Raw genomic sequence first — 25050 nt, 5'->3', positions numbered from 1 at the left:
TTGAATCATGTGATCCTAAGTTGAGATATAATAAGAATATGGTTTCTGGTTTGCATTTGGGTATAGTTAATAGTTTTTGTAGTTTCTGACTAGTGAATAATAAAAAGGTAGATATACTAAAATATATGGTAGTAAACGTATTAATTATTGTCTGTTCTTATGGAATAGAAGTAGTTGGGGAGTGCTTCTTTAGCAGAGATGTTTTATAAATGTGTGCGAGATTAAAAAAATTTAAATATGCGGTATATTTTCTGTATGACTTTGTTGACATTAGAGAACTACATGTGATTATGAGTGATACTATTTGTCAGGCTGTGTCGCTGTGGCGGATATATGTAGGTGTTGAAGTGGTTCGTGTTTTACTGATGGTGATCTTCACTAACCCTTTTGAGACACTCGTCAATTTATTCATTCCATTTAATATCTTTAATATAGATACAGTAAAGGGACTGTATATCAAATGTTTGGGAATTAGAACTTCGTTTACTCTCCCAATGCCCTGCTATACACTCTACAGAGTGTTTAAATGACTTTCGTAACATATAGATGTCTAGCTAGTAAAGGTGGTGTAGTTCTACTGGCCCCATTTATAAACCGTGCAATGGGATGGTTTATGTTTTACCCGCCAATTTGCATGTTTGAATAGTTTTTGCTGATAAGTGTTCCACAGACATTTGTTAAAATTAACGTCTTATATGGGTATAGTGGCGCTACTAGGAATGGGGGGGTTTCTGTTTGATTTCGTGCTGTTAAGTAAGGGCGGGGTTGGGTGTGGGGGAGGTAGTTATGTTGCTGTTTGAAACACAGAATATAGTAATGTGGAGATGTGGAGGTACTAAAGGTGATGTAGTACCACTGGGAGCACTTATAAAGTGCCATATGGTATGGTATATGTTTTACCTGCAAATTTGCATGTTTTAATATGTTTTGCTGATGAGCTTTTCAGGAGACATCTGTTGAAATTTGTTTGTGGGACTCTTTCTTTTCTTGCGTAAAGTTAAGCAAGGGCGGGTGTTGAGGTGGTGTAGTGGTACTGTGACTATTTATAACCCGTCTTATGGTATGGTGTATGTGTGAGTTGCAAAATTGCAGGTTTTAATAGCTTTTGCTGATGAGCGTTCCGGCAGACACCGGTTGACATTAAGTCTATGTATGGCTATAGTGGTGGTAACGGGAGTGCTGGGGCTCGTTGTTTGATTTCGTAAGGTTAAGCAAGGGATGGATGGGGGTGGGGGAGGTGCGTATGTTGCTGATTATAAGACGGATATTTGTAACATGGGCATGTGTAGTTACTAAAGGTAATGTAGTTTCACTGGGCCCATTTATAAACAGTGCTATGGGATGGTTTATGTGTTACCTGCCAATTTGCATGTTTGAATAGTTTTTGCTGATAAGTGTTCCGGTAGACACATGTTAAAATTAAGCCTGGGTATGGGTATAGTGGCGCTACTAGGAATGGGGGGTTTCTGTTTGATTTTGTACTGTTAACCAAGGGCGGGGGTGGGTGTGGGGGAGGTATTTATGTTGCTGTTTGAAATACAGAATATAGTAACATGGAGATGTGGAGCTACTAAAGGTGATGTAGTACCACTGGGAGCACTTATAAAGCACCCTATGGCATGGTATATGTTTTACCCGCAAATTTGCATGTTTTAATACGGTTTGCTGATGAGCTTTCCAGGAGACATCTGTTGAAGTTAAGGCTGTGTATGGCTATAGTGGCGCTTCTACGTTTGCTTGGGCTCTTTCTTTTATTGCCTAAAGTTAAGCAAGGGCGGGTATTGAGGTGGTTTAGTGGTACTGTGACTATTTATAAACCGTCTTATGGTATGGTGTATGTTGGAGTTGCAAAATTGTAAGTTTTAATAGCTTTCACTGATGAGCGTTCCGGCAGACACCTGTTGACATTAAGTCTGTCTATGGCTATAGTGGCGGTAACAGGAGTGCAGGGGCTCGTTGTTTGATTTCGTAAGGTTAAGCATGGTATGGGTATGGGTGGGGGTGGGGGATGTGCGTATGTTGCTGATTATAAGACGGACATTTGTAACATGGGCATGTGTTGTTAGTAAAGGGAATGTAGTTTCACTGGGCCCATTTATTAACCATGCTATGGTATTGTTTATGTTTTTCCCGCAAATTTGCATGTTTGAATACTTTTTGTTGATAAGTGTTCCGGCACACACCTGTTAAAATTAAGCCTCTGTATGGGTATAGTGGCGCTACTAGGAATGGTGGGGGTTTCTTTTTTATTTTGTATGGTTAAGGAAGGGCGTAGGTGGTTGTGGGAGAGGTGGGTATATTTGTGATTAAAGCACAGAATATAGTAACGTGCAGATGTCGAGCTAATAAAGGCGATGTAGTACCACTTGGAGCACTAATAAAGTTCCCTATGGCATGGTATATGTTTTACTCACAAATTTGCATGTTGTAATACGCTTTGCTTATGAGTGTTTCAGAAAGTGGGGGTGCTCTAAAAGGGGGAGGGCAAAGCTCTTAAAGGGGTGTAGGCTATGCAAGTTAAGCCGTGGTCTAAATCAAGATAAGTCTCATTGTGTGCTTTAGAAAATCCTCTCCAATTATCCTACGTTTGGAGAAAAACATTCTTTAAAGGATTTCCCTTCCTTCTACAATGTGGGTAACGTAGCGTGATGTCTCCAGTTCTCAGTAGTGAGCAAAATAAGCATGCGTACATCGATGTGCATGCTCTCACTGCAGAGCAATAATAAAATTTAAAAATTACTATGTTTGCGAGGGTCGAAAATAAAATTGACTATGTTTGCGAGGGTTGAAAATAGAGCCTGATAAAGACCCTTCTTGAGGCTCCTTGAAAATAAGTGCTGGGCCTCAGACCCGGCCCAATTAAAGTTCCTGCACTCATCTTAAGCATCTATGAGTGCACTCACCTATTGTAAGCACTGTGTCGTTCATGCAGCCATACGCTATATATCCATAGATACATCTGTCCCATAACCAATCCTAAGCATCTATCAGTCCTCCAGTCTATCATAAGTACTGGTCCCTGTATTAATTTCTCCTTCCATTCATACATTGATACATCCATCTATGTATATATGCATTGATGCATCTGGCCATGCATCCACTTGCCTTTTATTCAACTATACGTTCTTATTTTCGGGCATCGTCCGCCCGATCCTAAATAGGACGTATTATACTCATCCATCCAGCCTGTTAAGGGGTCGAAAAGGTGTGCGAAAAGCATTGACAGGCAGATTATTTTATAAAGAATAACAAAGCTTTGAGTTGCTCTTTGTGGAGCATACTTCACCATCCTTCTGTGGTGGTGTTTTAAAGAAAGGTACATATAGCGAAAGAAATGTAAAGGAGCTTTTAAGTGTAAGACCTTAATTTAGAAACATAACGTTCTGTCGAGTTGTATATAGGTACACTGTTTAAAAGTGGCCGTGACTGACAGACACTGAATACCTGTATTTCTTACATTTGAGAACGTATACCAGAGAGGTAATTTGGGGTGGTGAGAACCTTGATTTCTATATTTCCATGGGAAGTACAGTATAGGAATGTAAAAGTAAGTGGAAAGCTTTTATGTTCATATTAAAGAGGGGGTGTGAGAACTAAGTGAGGCAGGCAAAGCGTGTTTTTTCGTAGCCCTAAAAAAAGAGAATGTGTAAGGTCAGAGCAGGTTCATGCTGGAGTTGCTTGCTTGTGGTTGTTTCAAGAGGAGCAACCAGAGCGAAATTTCGGGGGAGCCTAATTTTGTCAGCAATAGGCAGAGTGGGGATGTAGGGGCTGTAAAAAGGGGTGAAAAAGAACAGAGGGACAGATGTAAGTGGCTAAATACCGGTCGGTAACGCCGAAATTCGGTAAATTTCAGCGTTACCGACCAGTATTTAGCCATGTGCGATGTAGGAATTACCGAACGCCATCGGTAATAAGGAATCCGTAAAAATAAGGGAAACCAGTTACCGATTCCTTATTTACCGATTTGCAGACAAAAATACAGATTCGGAAAATAAGGAATCGGTAAAAATAAGGGAAAACAGTTACTGATTCCTTATTTACCGATTTGCAGACAAAAATTCTGATTGGGAAAATAAGGAATCGGTACAAAATCGCAAATGCCATGTGCCAAAAATCAGTAATACCGAATTTGCTGAAAATCGGTATTTAAGAATACGTAATTATCACTGACTCAAAGCAGGTGATATCAAGTGCACTGCATATAAACAGCCCCAAAATGCAACAGTGTGAACACAATGGCGGCCCTCTACGTGATAGCAAGGCATCTACGTTTGCGAGCAGCTGGACTGAGGACCTGGAGACGGGAAGAGCGCGTGTACAGAGTGCGCGTTACACTGTTCCAACTGACTGAGGCTGAGATCCATGAGAGGTACTGGCTACACCCAAACACCATCCTGGACCTGATACGGGACCTGCACCCACTCCTGGAGCACCAGACACCAAGGGCGCACGCAATACCCACTCATGTACAGGTACTCTGTTGCCTGCACCTCCTGGCATCTGGCAGTTACCATGGGGTAATAGCTGTGGCAGGTGGAGTCTCACAGAGTTGCCTGTCGCATTTTCTCAAGAAATTCCTGGACGCCATGTTACAAAGGCTGCCACACTACATCAGATTCCCCAGCACACAGGCAGAACTGCTGAAGGCCAATTTGGACTTTTATCAGAAGGCCCAGTTCCCACACGTCATTGGCTGCATTGACGGGACACATATACCACTCTGCCCACCTGATGCGACTGAGTACATTTACTGCAATCGCAAATCCGCACATTCAATTAATGTCCAGGTCATATGCGATGCGTCATACATTATCACCGACATAGTAGCAAAATTCCCAGGGAGCACCCATGATTCATACATATTCAGGAACAGTGGGATCTATACCCGTCTCCTTGCAGGGGAATTTGGAGAAGGCTACCTGCTAGGTAAGTACATGTGACACCCCCTCAAATAATCACCTGTTGCTGCGATTGTAGACTGTGAATTACTTACTTATTTCTCACACACACTCCGTACCTGCACCCTTCCACCCCAAGTGAAAGGCGATACAATGTCGCACATAGATCGACACGCAATGTGGTTGAACGAACATTTGGACTCCTCAAAAGCCGGTTCCGCTGCCTGCACAAAAGTGGAGGTGCACGGCAGTATCAGCCCCTGGTCTGCTGCAAAATCATAGCTGTATGTGCCATGCTGCATAACCTTGCCACTAAGAGGGGGAAACCTGTGGAAATGTGTGATTCTGAAGAGGAGGATGAGGATGAGGAAGGTACACAGCCACAGCACAGCGCAGCAAGGAGCACAGATGCAGCATATGGGAGACAGAGACAGTCAGAGATCACACAAAATTATTTCTGAGTAAATAATGAGACAAAGCCTGTTAATGCATTTGTGTCACGGTGTTTAATAGACCTTACAGCAGGCAATTGTCCAGCACACTGTAACACCAGCTATGTGTCCAATGGGTTACGTCACCCACAACCGAATGAAAGTAGAGGGCCGTGCCTATCTCTTGCGCCCCCGCACACCAGTGCTGTGTTCAGCATGCTCACTGTCCTCACCAGTGCTGTGTCCTGCAGCAGACCCATGCCTCACACTGCACCTCCTGCTCTCTGGTAAGGGGGGAGTTACAGTGCTGTGACTGCTTGCCTCCTCACTGTCGTCCACATCCCCTGTAGCAGTGGCAGCAATTTGTCGAGTCTGCATCACCTCTACGGCACTGGTGACTGTCACCAGGCCCTGAGTAACCTCACGGCTGAAATTAGCAATTTCAGGCTGCATGACTACCAATCTGCGACTGAGCACATGCATTGCATTGCACAGCCTGTTCACAGACTTGGTGAAGCCTGCAAGTACCTGCCTGTCTCTCCGCCTTGCAGCGCGCTCACCATCCATCCTGCCACATAACTGCCTCACAGCCTACGACACCTCCTTCAATCCCTCTGCCACAGTATTGTTGAGGCAGGAGATAGCCTCCTTCGTGGCGTCGGCCTTCCTGTTATTAGCCACCATCTGTTACTGAATGGCCCTCATTCTCTTCCCCTGCAGGCACTGCACATTGAGCATCTGCCCCTCCAGTCCAGAGAAGACACTGGATCCATCAGCATCAGGACTCTGTTCCCTCTGTTGCCGTCTACGTGCGCCTGTGGTGGTTGCCTCCAAGGGGGACTTTGCCCCAGATGTCTGTGTGTCATCGCCCGGTGTGGGCTGTTGGGCTTCCTGCCTGGCCTCCTCTGTGGCATCCATCTCCTGGAGTGTGGCTACTGCGTACCTCTTTGATGATGGTGGTGGTGGTGGTGGTGGGGATGTTGGTGTACTGTCTGCAGGTGACATGGCTTCCTCCACAATTGTGTGTTCTTCCCTGGCGGCCTCGCCAGTCTCCCCTTCTACAACCCGGGGCACTGTTCCACCTGTGGATACAGAATGCACTATTGCTCACTTATCTGCCAGCATCTGTCTGCAAATAAATTTCACAACTGACATTCTAGCTGTCTGTCCTCCGCTAACTCATCCATTGCTAGGTGTGACATGCCTATGCTTATTGGGGGCTGGCTGATTTGCTACCAGTTGTTAGGGACTACATTTCCCATGATGCAGTGCTGATCTTACACAAAACATGTTCTGGAGTGGGATTTTTGCAGGGGGATTGGGGTTAGGGAGGGGAGACAGCATGCTGTGCATGCATCTTACCTTGTCTCTTGGATGCTGTTGCGAAGCTATCCAAGTTCCCGACGCCACTGACGCTCTCTAGCAGGAGGGTGGACTCTACCAGTTGGTCTAGGGCAGTTGGTGCAGGCGCAGTGGAGCTTCCCCGACCTGTCTTCCCCGCTTTTTTCTGCCGGTCAGCCACCCTCTCCTTCGCACGTGCCCTCAGGTCGTACCATCGCTTTTTCAAGTCTTCAATTGTGCGATGTGTGACACCAATAGCGTTGATCTTCTCCTGGATTGCCAGCAAGATGCTCCTTTTCTGGGACTCAGGGACGTTTAGTGATCTCTTGCCAAAGAGCAGGTCGTGGTATTTGACTACCTCCTCTATGAGGACCCCCAACTCCCCCTCACCGAACTTGTGCTTCCTTTTCCTTCCGGCAGCATATTTCCCCTTCTCCTGTGAGGCCATGGTGCAGTTGCTCTGTGGTATCTGGGTGGTGGCTGTGCAGCTCCTCTGCTCTTGCTCCTGCTCCCTGTCTCTCCAACAGCTACAGATTTAGTGCACCTGCATGGGTGTGTGCACTTCCTGGTTGGAAGGTCATGTGGATACACAAGATTGGCAGATTCGACAATTACAGATTTTTTGAATCACCCAATCGGTATTACTGAATCGGTATTACCAAATAGGTATTACCGAATCGGTAATATGGAATCGGTAATTTTTTTACCGATTTGTGGGAAAACGCAAATTTTATGCTATAATTACCGATTCAGTATTTTTTACCGATTTTTATACCTACATCGGAAATACCGAGTCCTTAATAGCGATTCGGTAAAAATCGCTATTAAGGACTCGGTATTTCGAACTTACCTACATATGGCCCTGAGTCTTCTTTACCAAAAAATGATCTTCTGAAAACCTGTGAAGTACTCGGTTGCGGCTGTGTGTGTGCGCTCAGGAAGCTGTTTGAGAGAGTCCTGGGCAATGGGCGATGTGCGCCTGGTGGTGTGTTTGTTAATTACCCCACGATGATGTTGCTCCTGCGTTGCAAAAAGAGAAGGGAAATTCTGAGAGAAAAAGTGTCTTTTTAAAGGATTTCCCTTCTCCTACAATGCGAGTCACCTGGCATGATGTCTGCACTTCTAAGTAGTGAGTAATGTGCATGCTCTCACAGCCTCACTGCAGTGCAATAAAGAAAAAAAAAAGGAATGAGGTTTGCGAGGCCCGAAAGTAGACCCCCATAAAGACCTGTTTCGAGGCCACCTAATATAAAGTGCTGTTGCTCAGACACCCAAATACTCCCCCCCTGCACTTAAAACCTGGGGGCAGTGTTATGTTTGGAAAGTTGTAGATAAAATTGTAGGCTAATAATGGTAATTTTTGTGTGTGCTTTTTGGTTGATATTATCATCTTAAGTACAAAGATTATAACATTCTAAAAATCTTTTATAAAAGTCTTTTATAAAGTTGTCTGTGGTGGGTTGCAGAGAGAGTGGTATGGGGTGGTGGGGTACGGCGGAGAGGTGAAAAGTACGAGGTAGTGCAGTTACATATCAATTGTAAAGGTGTTTGTAAATAATTAAATAAATACTTGCTGTATGTTCTATGGCACTACTTGTCATAATAGTGCTGCTCTGTCATGTTCAATCACGTTGCAGCACTGGGTGTGGAAGTCGATAGTGGAAGTTTTGTAATTGTATGTTATAATTTTAACATAGTGAACAAATGTGAAAAATAATTGAGTCTAATTTTTTTTTACAGAAAATATTTTGTTTGGATTAAAATTTGGAAATGCCATGAAGAAAATAGAAGAAAAATATATATTTGTGCAAAAGGCAAAAGTTTGTATTTGGAAAAGATGGGAGTAGTACAGAAAAACTTTGTTCTACTATAAGTTCAATATGAAAAAAGGATCACACAAGAGGAAAAATAGGAATTTTTCAAGTAAGGTGAAGCAGAGTTCAATGTCAAATGTCAGGAAAAGGAAAGATGATAAAGAAATAGTATCTGTTACTCGGAGACAAACGGAGTTTCATGAAAATCGTCAGATACTTTTTCGATCTAGAGTGATTCAGAATTCAATGAAAGAATGCTTCAAATATAAAAGGAATGTTTATGAATTGAAAGAGAAACAGCGTATTGAAAGTATAGTGGATAGTGCTTTCAATTTAAAAGAGAAGATATTCATTGTGATTTTGAAGAGAAAGTATTAAACAGAACGTTAAGTTGTTACAAGGACTAGATCAATGTCACGTAAGAAAATATACTGAGAAGTATGTGCATTCTCTGGCTTGTCTTTGAAGAAAAGTTTGTATAAGTGTTTTTTATCAGTTGAGGATGTTAGCAGTATGTTATTCAGAAATGCGGACGTTTGTGAGGAAAGTGTACTATGTAAAAAGTTCTGCATTATTTTTAAGTGAACTGAGTACAAGTCTTTTATATGCTTCTTTATTAGTTGTTCGAAAGAAGTGTGATGATATTGAAATGCGGTATTTTGGTTCAGAGGAGCAGTTCATAGAACGTGAAAGTTTGACAATTACAGATGTTGGAGGAGATGGGAAAGTGATTAGCATTGATCAGTTTTAAAAAGAAATTGGAAAGTTTAATGTAGTGTGGTGTGAAATACGAGACTATGGGGCATATTTACATGCTGGCGATAAAAAATTATCGCTGCTTTTGCAGCCGTTTTCGGCCAAAAAGCAGCGATAATTTTATCGCCTAATTAGCAAGGCCACGCTAACGCGTGAAACCTTGCTTTAGCGTGGGGATTCCTAACGCCCAGCTTTGCATCTCTAATGAGATGTAAAGTGGGCATTCCTGACCTAACATGACAGGAGAAATGTCGCTAAGCGACATTTCTCCTATCATCAATCCCCACGCTATGAAGCATAGCGTCAGGAAAAGTAGCGATAACCCCTGTTATCGCTACTTTCCTTACGCCTGCTTCAGGACTGACTTAGCCATGATATCCTATGAAAGGTGGATATCATGGCTAAGTTTGTGAGTCCCTATAAGCAAGCTAACGCCACACTACGTGAGATTATCGCTGGGTTTCCAGCGATAATCTCACGTTAGGCAGTTAGCGTGAGGAATTTTATCACTGAGGAGATAAGCGTTGCTAATAGCACGCTATCTCAGCGATAAAAATCCACATTACCCGGTGATAATTATCCTAGCGTTAAGTGCGCTTAGCGATAATTATCGCCGGTTGTTGCTGATATGCCCCTATGTTTGTGTTTGTTGTCGACGTACTGATTATAAAAGTCAAAGTAGGAATGTTGATTTATATTTGAAAAGGAGAACAATGGTAAGTGGGTAGAATTTACAATTTACTTGTTGGTGGAAGGTCAATTTGAGTTAAGTAGTGATCAACGTATATGTAAATATTGTTATAACAAATTAGAAGAGAACAAAATGCCTTTTAGAGCAGTACATAATAACTTAGAATTAGTAGCTATTCCGGAGGAACTGGCAGAATTGAATACATATGAGTCTCTTCTAATTCAATGTGTTAATTCTTTCAAACTATAATTCGGATGGAGCCTAAAACATGTAAACTGTCACCAACAGACTTGCAAAGAGGTTTAAAGGAAGAGAGGTTTACTTACCTTTGGATTTTAAGAAAAATATTGAAACTATTGCTGGAGTGAAAGAGGAAAATTAGGCAGTAGTCATTCTAGTAAATGTTGTAGTAGCAAAAAGTCGGAAAATATGGAAAGATGTTGTGGGTGTTAATAAATTTGAAAAGGCTACCTAATATCTTAAAGAGAACAATATTTATTACAAATGTGGGTGAACAGGTAATAAGTTTAGAAGAGGAATCTTGTTGATTGATATTCTGAAGCTGCAATCGGTACAGGTGGATCATTATACCGTCCACTTTCTCCGTAGGAAACATCTGTGGAAAATAATGACCTTCCAAGGTTTTCTCCCATACACTTATTGGAGTTCCCTGTGCTTTTTTCATTTCAAATAACTCAATGCTGCTTCCCATTACTTCTTTTTAATGCAAATGACATATTGTGTAATATTCATAAATATCTTCAGTCCTTGACTTGTCCACTTTCTCTATTTGACCACTTGAAATTTCAGATTATATTCTGAAGATCCTAGATTTCGACAGTGCATTTTACACATATTTCACCTTTTTGTTTGAAAGTGATCTGTCTTCTTTGTCGTATGCAGTGAACCACATACTTAAAACTAAAGTTCATCAATAAGTTCTTTCTGTGAAAGGATTTGTGGAGAAACTTCAAGAAAGAGATGAAAATTTAGAAAGACACCTAAGCAATTTGATGGCATGTCAACATGGAACAAATGAGTATTGGTATTGTCATCATAAGAACTCAAGTGTATGTTACGGAACGTAGGTACAAGATCATTGTTTGTCTCACTTAGCTGTGCAGAGTATGCATGGGAAGATTTGCTTGACTTTCTAAGAGAAGCGAATTCCAATATAAAAAAATTTGAAATAAAGACTCGTGGTGAACTGTGTTCATTGGATCCTGTATATGTGTGCAGATATTGTAATGATAGGTTTCAACCAATAATGTCTTTTATCTGCAATAAAAAGAATACAGCTCTTGGAAAGGTTACTGATTTCGTTTGGAGAAAGGAGTATCAAGCAAGAGGTGCACCTCATATACATATGCTACTATGGATCAAGGATGAACCTAAATTTGGAAATGATTCTGATGAAACAGTATTGTCTTTCATTGAATTGTATATGACATGTGAGATACCAAGAGAAGAAGGAGATAGAAGCTTGAGATAGCAAGTGTTACGTTTCCAAAGTCACAGTTGTTGAAAGTATTGCAGAAGAAACTACAACTTTAAAGGAACATTTTACACCAGATGTCGGTTTGGTTTCTCCTGTTCAGTCATTTGTAAAGGAAGAGTAAATCATTTTTTTTCTTCTGTAAGACACATAATAACTCGGAAATCTCAAAAGAATAACTACAAGTTAAAAAGAAGAGAAGTGTCAAAGTATATCAATGATTACAATCCAGTCATTTGAAAAATGTGGAATGCGAACATGGACATTCAGTATGTTGCAGATAACTCAATTGCTGCTGCATGTTACGTTACATTGTACATAACAAAATCAGAAAAAATAGTGATGAAAGAACTGTAGAAAGAAATTACACAAGAGAAAAGCCTTAGGAGAGATTTGTACAGCTTTACTTTGAAAATGGATTCCCACAGAGAAATTGGATTTTACGGATGTTCAGACTGATTGTGCTCTTCATGTTTAAATTCAAAGTCACGAGGAATCCATTTGGGTAAGTTTAAGTCTTGCCTGCAAATGAAATGGAGTCTTGAAATTATTTAAAGAAATTGAAGAATTAGCAGTAAATGAAGCAGACAGTACAGACAATCTTAAAACTAATATGTTGGACACAAACTAACCGAAAAGGAGCCAACATCTGGAACAGCTATGTCTATATGAAGTACTTCAACATTACAGCTTGAAATGTTAAAGAGAATGTAAAAGAAGGAAAATATGCAGTAGTTGGATGTCATGGTTGTTTAGTAAAACATGCAAAGAGTAATCTCATAAACCACAAGCAAGTTAGTTGTGAAAGTTTAGATAAGGGAGAATTTTACTATTTAGCACTTCTGCAACTGTTTAATTCTTGGTGTAGTGAAAGTGAATTATTTGGAGACTTTGGGCCTCATGTAGGTAGCGAAATACCGGTCGGTAACGGCCGATTTTCGGTAAATATGCCGTTACCGACCGGTATTCAGACAAGTGAGATGTAGGAGTCCAAAAACCACTTTTCGGTAAATATGAGGCGGTAAATACCGATTCATAGTTACCGAATTCTAAAATACCGATTCATATTTACCGAATACATTATTAACGAATCGGTAAATATGAAGTGGTAAATATGAAGTGGTAAAAATTTAAAATGACATGTAGGAGCAGTCGGTAATTAAGAAATCCAGGAAAATCGGTAAATAAGAGTCGGTAATTAACACGGATGGAAAGCAGGTGGTAACCATCAACAATGCACATAAGCAATCCCAAAATGCAACAGCGTGGACAACATGGCCGCCATGTACGTCATTGCAAGGCGCCTACGTCTACAGGCAGCAGGACTGAGGGTGTGGCGACGGGAGGAACAAATCTACAGACAGCGCATCACACTATTCCAGTTGACTGATGCAGAGATACATGAGAGGTACAGGCTACACCCCGAAACCATCATGGACCTGATAAGGGACCTGCACCCACTCCTGGACCAGCCAACAAGAAGGGCGCACGCCATACCACCACATGTGCAGGTGCTCTGCAGCCTACATCTACTGGCATCCGGCAGTTATCAGGTGGTGACAGCTGCGGTGGGTGGTGTATCCCAGAGTTGCCTGTCCCGTTTCTTCAGGAAGTTCCTGGATGCCATGATGCAGAGAATGCACCACTACATAAGCTTCCCAAACACACAGGCTGCACTGCAGAAAACAAAAACAGACTTTTATCACATGGCACAGTTCCCCCATGTCATCGGCTGTATTGATGGTACACACATCCCAATCTGTCCACCAGCTGATACAGAGCACATATACAGGAACAGGAAGTCCACCCACTCCATCAATGTGCAGGTGATCTGTGATGCAGGGAACATCATCACAGATATTGTTGCAAAGTTTCCTGGGAGCACCCACGACTCTTACATCTTCCAGAATAGTGGGATCTACACACGACTGAGAGCCGGAGAATTCGGAGAGGGATACCTGCTGGGTAAGTAACAGTGACGCCCCTTGAAACCTGCAAATCAGAGTGTATAGAGGCATGTAACTGATGGTTCCCTTTTACTCATCCAGGCGACAGTGCATATGCATGCCGTTCATTCATCCTCACTCCCTACCTACACCCAGCAACCCAGAGTGAGAGACGATACAACGTGGCCCACAAATCTACACGCAATGTGGTGGAGCGCACGTTTGGACTACTGAAGAGCAGGTTCCGCTGCCTCCACAAGAGCGGAGGCGCACGCCAGTACAAACCCATCACCTGCTGCAAGATAATTGCCACTTGTGCAATGCTGCACAACCTTGCCACGAAAAAAGGTACAGATGTGGAACTAACATATTTTGAGGACAACGAGGATGAGTCAGGCCAGCCAGAGGGCAGCGCAGCTAGAGTGCCAACTGCAATCGATGGGAGAGAGAGACGGGCAGAGATCACATGCAACTATTTCTGAGTAAGTGAGGGGACACAGCGAGTTGTGAGAAGTCATGACGTAGTTTAATGTGGCACCACGCCATGAACACATGAACAGGCCAATCTGGCAATATGCCATCTATACAATGAGTATGTCCAGGGTTACGTCACCCAATGGCAAGTGGATAAGCAGGGCCACATCAATGTTTGCACATACGCGCTGCAGTGGTGGATTGCACGGCCTGTGCATCCTCACTAGAGCCAACCCCAAGCCGCCTGCTGCTCCTGCGTGCTTCGGGGACGGGGGGTGTGATGCTGCTGCTGGTGTCGATGCTCTCCGCAGCATCCCCTGCAGCAGTTGTCGACGCCTGACTAGTCAATAGCACCCCTAGTGCACTTGTCACCTGCACCATCCCCCGAGACAGGTCGCTGCAGCACTGTGTTAGGCCCTCCTGCATCGTCACAGAGCGCCGGCAAAGTAGGGAAGTCGCAGTTGCCAGACGGTTGAGTGCCCTGCTGGTAGTGTCCCTTCTCTGGCGTTCCCGGCGCCGTGCTTCGATGTCAGCATCTAATTTGCTGCACAACTGCTGGATTGACTGGGACATGTCCCGAATGCCCGCAGCCATGCCGCCAATGTTTGTGTCCATGTTGACTAAGCTTGTCTTCATCACCCGCATGTGCCTCTGGACTGACATAACTGCCTTTGATTGCAGGCGCTGTTGCTTCAACATTTGGCCCTCGAGCCCCAAGAAGACACCATGGCCGTCAGTGGGTGCTGGTGGACTCTGGACACGCGACCTGCGGCGCCCTCTTGCTCCCGTCTGTGCTGCCTGTGAGGTGTGGGGCACAGTGGGATGGCTCCCTTCCTGGGGCCCAGTGCGGTCTTCTGGGCCCATGCTGTCATCTGACGAGGTGTCTAAGGCTCGTAGCCTGGCTGCTGGACGCCTCCTCATTCTCACACCTGCAAGCGGAGATGTGGCCGGTGAATCGAACATGAGTGGCGATGCTGGCTCTGGTGGTGGTGATGCTGGCTCTCGGTGAGGTGATGCTGGCTCTGTGTGCGGCGAGGCTGGCTGCGTAGGTGGTGCGGCTGCAAGTGGGCCTGCTCCCTGGTCTGAACTCGTGCTGGCTAGAGGTGATTTTTGTGGCCGGTGTGCCGTCTCCCCTGCAGCATGCCCTGTACTGCATGATGTCACATCTGTGGACAGAAAAACAACATTGGCTCAGTGTCCCCGAAGGGCTGCATTGCAAGCGTCACAATAAATCATTTCACATTCCAATCTGTCCTCTGTCTCCTTGTGCCTCGAGTGCGTGACATGCCTTGTTGCCCTGTGACATTTACGTCATGGTTAGTGTTGCCCTGACTACATCTCCCGGAATGCATTGCCTGTCTGCACTGACACGTGTGGACTGCAGTGTGATTCTCGTTTCACAATGGGGGATGGGGGATGTGGGATAGGGGTAGGGGAGGCTACATTGCTGTGCTTTCGTCTTACCTTGCTGTGTTGCGGCTCTGGCAGAGCTGTCGGCGTCCCCAAGACCCACGACGCTCTCTTGCTCGAGTGTGGCCGCCACCAGCTCCTCCAGTTCGGTGAGGGCAGGTGCCCTGTTGGTTCCACCTCCGGTCTGGCTGGCCTCCTTCTGGATGTCGCCCATCTTCCTCTTGGTCACAATCCTCAGGTCATACCAGCGCTTTTTGAGGACCTCAATGTCCCTGTGGGTCACTCCCACAGCATTGACCTGCGCCTGGATGGCCAGCCATATGTTGCGCTTTTCGGCCTCAGGCACTTGCAGGGATTGCCTCCCAAACAGCTTCTGGTGCTGCTTCACCACCTCCTCCACCAGCACCTGGAGTTCCTTGGGGCTGAATTTGAGCTTCCTCCTCCTTTCCCCTCCGTCTTTCTGTGTTCTCTGGCTGGACATGCTGTTCGTTTCCCGCTCGCACATGCAACTGCTCCCTGCCTCTCCTCTGCACTCCGAGCCTCTCCAGGGTCGGCTAATTATGTACACCTGCCTGGGTGTGGCCACTTCGGCTAATTGTGTACACCTGCCTGGGTGTGGGCAGTTCCTGGTTGGGTGGGCTGTCGTTGCACAGGATTAGCTGTTTCGTCAAGTCATGTGATGTTATTTACCGAATCCGTACGTACCGATTCGGTATTTTCCGATTCGGTAGATACCACCTCGGTATTTTCCGAATCGGTAATTATCACCTCGGTATTTACCGAATCGGTGAATTCCGATTCGTATTTACCGAATGTTACCGAATCGGTAACTGTTACCGAATTTTTACCTACATATAACTTACCGATTCTAATTTACCGATTCGGTACGGCTCGGTATTTAAGAACCGGTAAAATTTATTTACCTACATGAGGCCCTTTGACTCTTACGAAGATTCTTGTAATACATGTAAAAGTAGCGTTGCAAGTACAATTTTTGCTATATATTTTAAAATGTTGAATGCTGAAGTTGAACAGAAAAAGACTATTATAGCTGAAATTAGTAATGAAAGTTCTCAAGATAGTGAAACTAGTGGTCCATGTAGTCACGATCTTCTTGGACGAGCAATATTGGAAAAAGAAGCAGCCATTGCTATGCATGAAATTGAAATTGCAATGCAGTACAGCAGGTCTGAACAGTGAAACGGGGTCTTGATTCTATGATTGAGGATGTCAGAAGCTAAAGTCTGTGATAATTTCTGTGTACCCCCTCTGCCCAGGTGCAATCAACTCTAGGTCCCAACAGTGGAATGGCATCTTAATCTCACAATGGACGATGTTACAACTGCATCTGAGAGTGGAGATGAAGGTACACCCTTCGACCAGGTGCAAATAACTCTAGGTCCCAACAGTGGAATGGTGTCCTGAATCCACCATGGATGATGTCCGATATTACTTGCTGCTTGTTTTTCAAAGAACTCACTCTGTTGAGGTGCATCAGACTCTGTGCTTCCATAGCTAACTGCTGTACAGGATTATTGGGGTTGGGTGAGTGTACTCACTTGAGTACACCGCGGTACAGCAGGTCCGAATACTGAAACAGGATCTTGATTCTATTATTGAGGATGTCAGAAGTTAAAGTCTGTGTTTATTTCTGTGTACCACCTTCGACCAGGTGCAACCAGCTCTAGGTCCTAATAGTGGGACGGTGTCTTGATCCCAGAATGGAAGATGTCCAATATTACTTGTTGCTTGGCTTTCATAGAACTTCCTCCGTTGAGTTGCATCAGACACTGTGCTTGCGTAGTTAACTGTTGCACATGATTATTGTGCTTCGTTGACACCAGTCAGTGGAGTACACCGTGGTACAGCAGGTCCGTACAGTGAAACGGGGTCTTGATACTGTGATTAAGGATGTAAGAAGTTAAAGTGTGTGATGGTTTGTGGTACCCCCTCCGAAGAGGTGCATCAAACTCTAGGTCCCAACAGTGGAACGGTGTCTTGATCTGACAATGGAGGATGTTAGAACTTCATCTGGGAGTGGAGATAAAGGTACTCCCTTCAACCAGGTGCAAGCAACTTTAGGTCCCAACAGTGGAGCGGTGTCTTGATTCCACAATGGAAGATATCCGATATTACTTGTTGCTTGGTATTCATAGCACTCCCTCCGTTAAGGCGCATCAGACTCGGTGTTTCCGAAGCTAACTGTTGCACATTATTATTGTGCTTGGTTGACACTAGTCGGTGGAGGACACTGTGGTACAGCAGGTCCGAACAGTGAAATGGAGTCTTCATTGTATGATTGAGGATGTCAGAAGTTGAAGTTTGATATTATTTCTGTGTACCCCTTCTGATCTGCTGCAAGTCAAGTCCATGCTTTCGAATTGAACGGTACATGGCTGTCAGGTGTTAATGACTAGTGAGTCTGGCCTACAATGCAGACAGAAGTATTCACAATTCAGATCGAGTGCTGATTGTTTAATTATAGAATCTTGTAGTCAAGTAACTACAACGTCTATTGGAATATACATATTATGTTTTTAGTATACTTCTTTGAAGACATTTTTAGAAATGACTTATAGGTTTAGTACAATCAGCACATTTAATTTGCAAGTGCAAAGGAACACTGAATAGTCTACACTATAGACAGCAGAAATTGTATTTGAATTGTGTTGTTTTATTTATTGCAGATTTTTCTGCAATTTATGTTGTTGTCTTTTGTTAAGAGGAAGTGAGAGAAAGTATTCATGAATGTCTGTGTGAGTACTGTTTACAATTAACACTGCAGATAGCAGTGTTCACAGTTCGGATCGAGTTGGTCTTGTAGATGACGCAGTTCTGTAGGAAAAGACATTGCTCCAATGCGCTCTGTCTACACCCTGAATACATATTATTACAGGCTCCAGACACGCTTTTGTTGCTTCGCTTATGACAAACTGTAGCTGAATTCCACCTTACGTAGCTGTGGGCCCTTGCTGACCACTCTCTCTGGCCTACACTGTAGACAGCAGTGTTCACAATTTATATTGAGTTGCTATTGCTGATGATGTTCTGTTGACGGCAACAGATATTACTCCAAGTACAGCCTGCACACATCATTGCTGGTTGTTGACATGCTGAATGATTTTGATGTGGCTTTCTGAGTGCACTAAAACTGACGGACCCTTTATGATAAAATCTTTTTGTCTCTTATTTCTGATCTATTAATTGTGTCTCAGTATACCATAAGTTGTGTTTCTTTTACGATAGAATCTTTTTCAGTATTACTTCACATTTACTGTCCCTACCTTACTGCAGTACAAACTATTGATTCTTTTATTACTGAATGTCTGTGTGTGATCCAATGATTACTGTTGTAGCAGATGATAGAAGCAACTATTCCTTGAGGAATGGTTTACACTGACTCCACACGCATCCACCACAGACGTTACTGGATATATGTGACCCTGGTAAAAAAAAAGGGTTGAGCGCATGTGCTCATACCCGCTTCCACTATCTATCTGTGTCCGTGTGTTCATTATCTATGCATGATAGTGCCCCTGGGCCATATGATATTACATTGTGCTGTGGGCAGTGTATGAAACTATGTTACCTCTGGTAGTGGGGAAAACTTCAGTTATGTAACTTGTAGGTGTATGGCTATCACAGGTGGATGGCTACTTTACAGACCATGAATATTGAAATGGGTGGCGTTTTCCAACTGTTACAATGGGAAATGTTATGAACTAATGAAGTGCTTTTTTTATGGTCACATGGCAATCGTGCACCTAGTGCGCAAGGAGACCGCACCCGATGTGATTTTGAGAAAATATAATTGCTAAAATATACGTTTTTTACAGTTAGAAATATATAAATGTTTAAAATATGTTAGATTATCGCTTGTTCTCATATACACTTTAAAGGTATTTAGATATAGTTTTGAGACAAATAAAAATGAAGGAATAGCGTACGCGGCGCAACACCGTAGGTTTATGATGTAACACAGGATGTGGCAGCGTGCAATCGTCGCATTTGCAACGTGCAGCGGGCACGACCCAATAGGTACATGACGTAACGCACGGCTTGGTAGTGCGCACCTATCACATAGTAAAGTAGCAGTTGGCGCGACCTCATACGTACATGTTGTTACGCGGGACGTGGTGTCATAAACCTGTCGGATACAAAATGCGCATCATTTAAATATGGTGGATAGGATTTGCGTGAGGATTGAGGTTGGTAGAGTACTGGTACAGGACTGTAGTTTTCTCAACAAAAAAAAAGTTTGATATGCATATTTTTTGGTGAAGATATAAAACATTACATCATTTTTAAAGTTAATAAAAGGATAATAGAGTTGCAAAATATTAAAAAACAATTAGAAAAAATATAGGTGTTATTGATATTAAAATATGAAATGAACATTTAACAAACCTTTAAAATTCACTGAAAAAAACATAGGTTTTACAGACCTTATAGTTAGGAATTAGCATTTAAAAAACCTTAGAAATTCACTGAAAAAACCATAGGTTTCAGGGACGTCATAGTTAGTTGGACATTTGACTATAAACCCAGAGAAATTCACCAGATATTGTATATTGAGCTAACTATAACTCACGCGCCTGCAATGCACTGCTGATGACGTCACATATTACATCCCTCATGACATGGTCAGTGACATCACTCATGACATCACTGATGACATCTCAAATGACATCACTGATGACATCACTGATGACATCATCCACATGATAATCTGATGCACATATTGATACCCTAATATAAACTATGATACACGCACTCTAAAATACAGACTACTATTTTTGAAACCATACACACAAGAATGCCAGATACTACATACACTGACTATTTCCTAGGTCTATACACACATCCAGTGTCTTACACATACAGTTACTCATCAATACAGTACTATAATATGTACTGATTCACCTATACATAGTCACACTCTACCACTCATCCATAGAGTTAGTCACACACCTAGTTAGTCATGCAAAGAATAAATTGTATACTCATTTACTCATGTATACAGTTATATACACCAACTGAGTTATTTATACACACACCACATCACTTATTTACGCAGATACTAAGACATACTTATTGTCTTATACAATCAGTGATACAAGCAGACACTCATTTATACTCCCACTCTTCAAAAAACGTACTCTGACATATAGTCATTTATATATTCCAACACTCACATATACTGCCTTAAAACATATGTAGTTACTCACACATATACCACTGAGACATTCATTCACTCACCACAGACCCATACACACACTAAGTCACCCATACAGCCCTTTACAGATGCACTTTTGAATCCATACAACCAGTGAATTACCCACTCACACATCTGTGAACAGTCACACCCCCCTCCACTGACCCACACAGACACCTATGTAGATACTTACCAACCCTTGCAGCCACTTACACACCAACTGAGAGACTATTACAGATTTTCACACAGTTTAGTCACTAACCCATGCATTCAGTAAGACACATTCAATCACTCACTTGTACAGTCAGTCATGTGCTTACTAAATAATCCCTTCAGCCACTCATTCTTCAATACACCTTGGCATAGATATATATGATAAATATTTAAAGTTTAGAGAAACACACATTCACTGGATGATGTCATCAGTGATGTCATTTGAGATGTCATCAGTGATGTCATGAGTGATGTCACTGACCATGTCATGAGTGATGTAATATGTGACGTCATCAGCACTCCACCCGCAGCTTGATAAGATTTCCCAAGGAGAAGAAAATGGACCACAACTTCAGTGCTGGTATAGATTCTTTATTTCTCTGTTAACAAGGCAGCAGCCATTATGCGTCTCAGCCCTGGAGGGCCTCGGTCACATGACTCGGTCCGTAGCATCAGTTAGCTTTTTCTACCATTTTCTTGCCAATTTCTTAAAGTGACAGGTGCAGTAAACAATATACGAAATCATAGACATAATAAAACAAATGATTCGTGCAGATGTTGAATTATTTCACAGCCGCTATGTTAAGCGCTCTCCATTTCTGATTTGCTCAGTTGTAATTGGTGAATATCATGTTAGATAGTTAGATTTATTTCTTGTATAAATAACGTCTTGCTGAATAAATGGATGAATAAATGGATGTTTTAATACAGAACATCCTCTCAGGGGGACTGTTGTGATATATATATTCACTGAAAAAACCATAGGTATCAGCCACATTATGGTTAGACATTAGCATTTAAAAAACCTTTGAAATTCACTGAAAAAACCATAGGTTTCAGGATCATTATAGTTAGTTGGACATATCTCTCGTACAACACCAGAGAAATTCAGCCATTATAGTTAGTTCAGCTAACTATAAGTTGTGCCCCTGCCATGCACTGCTGATGATGTCACATATTACATATCATTCATCACATGATCGATGACATCACTGATGACATTACTGATGACATCTCAAATTACATCACTGATGACATCATCCAGTGACTGTGTGTTTCTGTAAAGTTTAAATATGTTTTATAGATATATATGCCAAGGTGTATTGAAGAATGAGTCAGTGTATGAGTTTCTGAATGGATGATTTAGGAGGTGCGTGACTGACTGTATAATTGAGTGATTGAACGTGTCTTAGTGAATGCATGGGTTAGTGATTAAACTGTGTAAATGTCTGTATGAGTCTGTCAGTTGGTGTATAAGCGGCTCCATGGGTTGGTGAATAGCTACATGAGTGTCTATATGGGTTATTGATTGTGTGTCTGAATATCTGTATGGGTGTATGAGTGTCTGTGTGGGTTGGTGGGTGGGTGGGGGTGTATGACTTTTGCATGGATGTGTGAGTGGGTGATTCACTTGGTGTATGGGTTCAAGAGTGCGCCTGTGAAGGGCTGTATGGGTGGGTGAGTGTGTGTATGGCTGTGTTTGTGAGTGAGTGGATTTCTCAGTGGTACATGTGTGAGTATCTACATATGTGAAATTCAGTATATATGAGTGTTGGAGTATATATTTGACTATATGTGAGAGTGAGTGATTGTGAGAGTGGCTGTATGGATGAATGTGTGCTTGTATCAGTGATTGTATAAGAGAGTAAGTATGTGTTAGTATATGTATTGTTAGGTTTGAAAATCCCATTCCTTCTATGCACTCGTTTCATGCTATATTAGGTTAGCAGTGTGTGGCTAAATAGATGCCATTTTTATTCACGTTATGCAACCCACTGAGTTATCCCTGCAACGTGCAAGCTTTAGTTAGCAAGTGTGACTCCATTTTGTATTTCATAATTCCTATTAGGCTGCTTAGGCTGTGTCTGAACTAGGCCTCATTACATGTATTGCTTGCCTCAACAAGAACACTGTATTTAGTTATTATTTGCTTTTCTTTTCAAGGCTGCTTCCCGAATTACTGATGAATAGGCCATTCTGCCCTCAAATACCTATCCAGGTGTGTAGTGCTGCTCCTTCGTTAGGAGACACTGAGACTCCGCGCAGTGACTTTGGACTGCAGATAGCATGTACCCATCTGGCAGGTGGTAGCCCATCCTCCTATACCCCTTTGTTCATGTTCGGTGTGAGCCGGTAACTTTCCAGTGTGGGCGTGGTTGGGGGTTCTTGGAGGAATGATTATGCATTGCAGGCCGGTGGGGAGCCAGTCCCTCGGCAGACATCTTAGGGTGCAGGTCAGATTGGACTCCTCTGCAGAGTATTGCTAATAAAAGCTTGTTTGAATTCTCTACTGTCTGACTGACTCTTCATTCTTGAGAAGGCATAGCAGGTGGTTGTAAGTGACCTGAGTTCAGTTGGCGCCCGAACAGAAACCCTACAAGGTGACCCAACTCACTCACAATTGGGTTGCAGGGTCGGGGTTGTGTCCGGTCGGTCGTGCGGATCGGGGTACCCCACACAATCGAGCTTGGTTCTTGCAGCTGCCCTGCCCGTCTGATCGGGCAACTCCTCATCTAGTGGTCACCAGCTAGAGTCCTGAGAAGGCGAAACCTTGGAGTTGACCGTTTGGTCCAACGAATCGGCATAGGAGAATAACTTGAATCGACCTGTGTCCACCAGGTGAGTGATTTGTTTCTTGGAAAAAATGTCACAATTTTTGAACGGCACGAGCCTGCAGGCTGTGTCTTGGTACTGTCTCTGGACTGTCTTGATGCAGCTTTCAGACTGCCTTGCTTGAACAGCATGAAACGATGGGCAGCGTCTTGGTACGGTCTTCGGGCCATCCTGGATTGAACTTGGTGGGCTTGCGGACCCATTAAAAGACACAGAGTGTTCGTGGACAGTCTACCGGGCCAACTGGTAATTTGCCCTACTCTTGAAAAGGCCTAGGACTGTTTGCGAACAATCTGCCAGGCCAGCTGAAAATTTGGTGTACACTAGACAAGGTCTGGGGCTAGAGCCTGTCTTCTTGAACTTGGTGCAGTCCCTGGACTGTCTTCTTGAACGGGGAGCAGTCTCCGGACTATAAGGAGCGGTCTTCGGACGGTTTTGGTTTGGTTCTTGAACAATTTTTGTTTATTTATTTATCTTTTCTTTTATTACTGTTGTTGGTGTTGTACTTGTCTGTTGGGGACAGCGCTTGTGTCTTATATTAAGATGCCTTGTCTAAGTAAACTGGGTTGTTTTGGATGTCGGTGTCGCTCTACTGAGGCTCGATTGGAAGAGAGCCAGCCTGCGCCTCCGGGGGGTACCCCAAATTGTGATGTATATGTCAAGCACTGTATTGGCCCTATTATGTTTAGCACATTGTGGAATAAATATATGAGGGTCAATGCTGAATTACAGTGGCCACTTACTGGCTCATTTGATAAACAAAAATTGAATTTCTTGCGGGACAAGTTGTTCGCTAAAAAGAGCAGGAAGTCGATGTTTGATTCTGTAAGAGTATGGCAGAAAGAAGCAAAGCAATGGCGTATGAGGGCAGAGAAAGAGGCCCGAAAGAGACAGATGCAAACTATAACGCAGAAAGCAGTGGCCTATGAAAGGGAAAAGATAGAGAAAGGCATAGAATGTGCAGATAGAAAGTTTGGATTGCAGACTGATAAATGTTATGTTACTAGAGATGAAGGTGATGTTTTTGTTGAAGAGCTATTGGATTCTCGTCCTCCTCCACCTTATGCTCCTGAGCAGATACACCCAAGGGTTCCAACATCTCAGTCCCCGGCCCCTGGTGCCTTTCACCCTAGTGTTTCTGCCTTTAGTCAAACTGCTTCGGCCCCAGCCCCGCCCACTTTTTCTCCTCTCACGCAAGTAACAGGGGCTTGAGCCGTTAGCTCTCCTGTTCCATCTACTGACTCTGTATTTGCTGTCTGGTTTCATGATGATACCTGTCTCCTCATCTGCTCTTTCTCCCTCAAGTATGACAACCCAAGCACTGTCAAATGGCGAGACCCCTATACGTGGGATGCATGAAGGGAATTGGGTGGCAGCACGAGACCGCATGGAGAAAGTGTTGGTGCGTTCTGTTGTGGGTGATGAGGAAAAGCAAATGGTGGTGAAACAAGCAGCTAAGTGGGCACGGAATGTGATCTATACTGTGGAAGATGTGTGGAGTATGATGAAAGATTATGATCCCTTCACACAGCAGCATGCTCTTAAGCACATGTCGGCCACATTAATAGGACTGTGGTAGCAGTGTTTTCAGGGTGTTGCACTGCAAATAATCTATGACATACGAGACAGGGTATATGCTACAGGTATGGCTCCCAATGAGGTTTTCAGTAATGTAACAACATTGGTGGGTTACCGAGGCAGATTACGCCAAAAGGTTCCGACGATGGTGACCCAGTGCCCCATGAGGGAGGTC

Source organism: Triturus cristatus, chromosome 8, assembly GCF_964204655.1.
Source record: "Triturus cristatus chromosome 8, aTriCri1.1, whole genome shotgun sequence".
Lineage (NCBI taxonomy): Eukaryota > Metazoa > Chordata > Amphibia > Caudata > Salamandridae > Triturus > Triturus cristatus.
The sequence above is the reverse complement of the archived record's forward strand: the minus strand, read 5'-3'. Positions refer to the sequence as shown.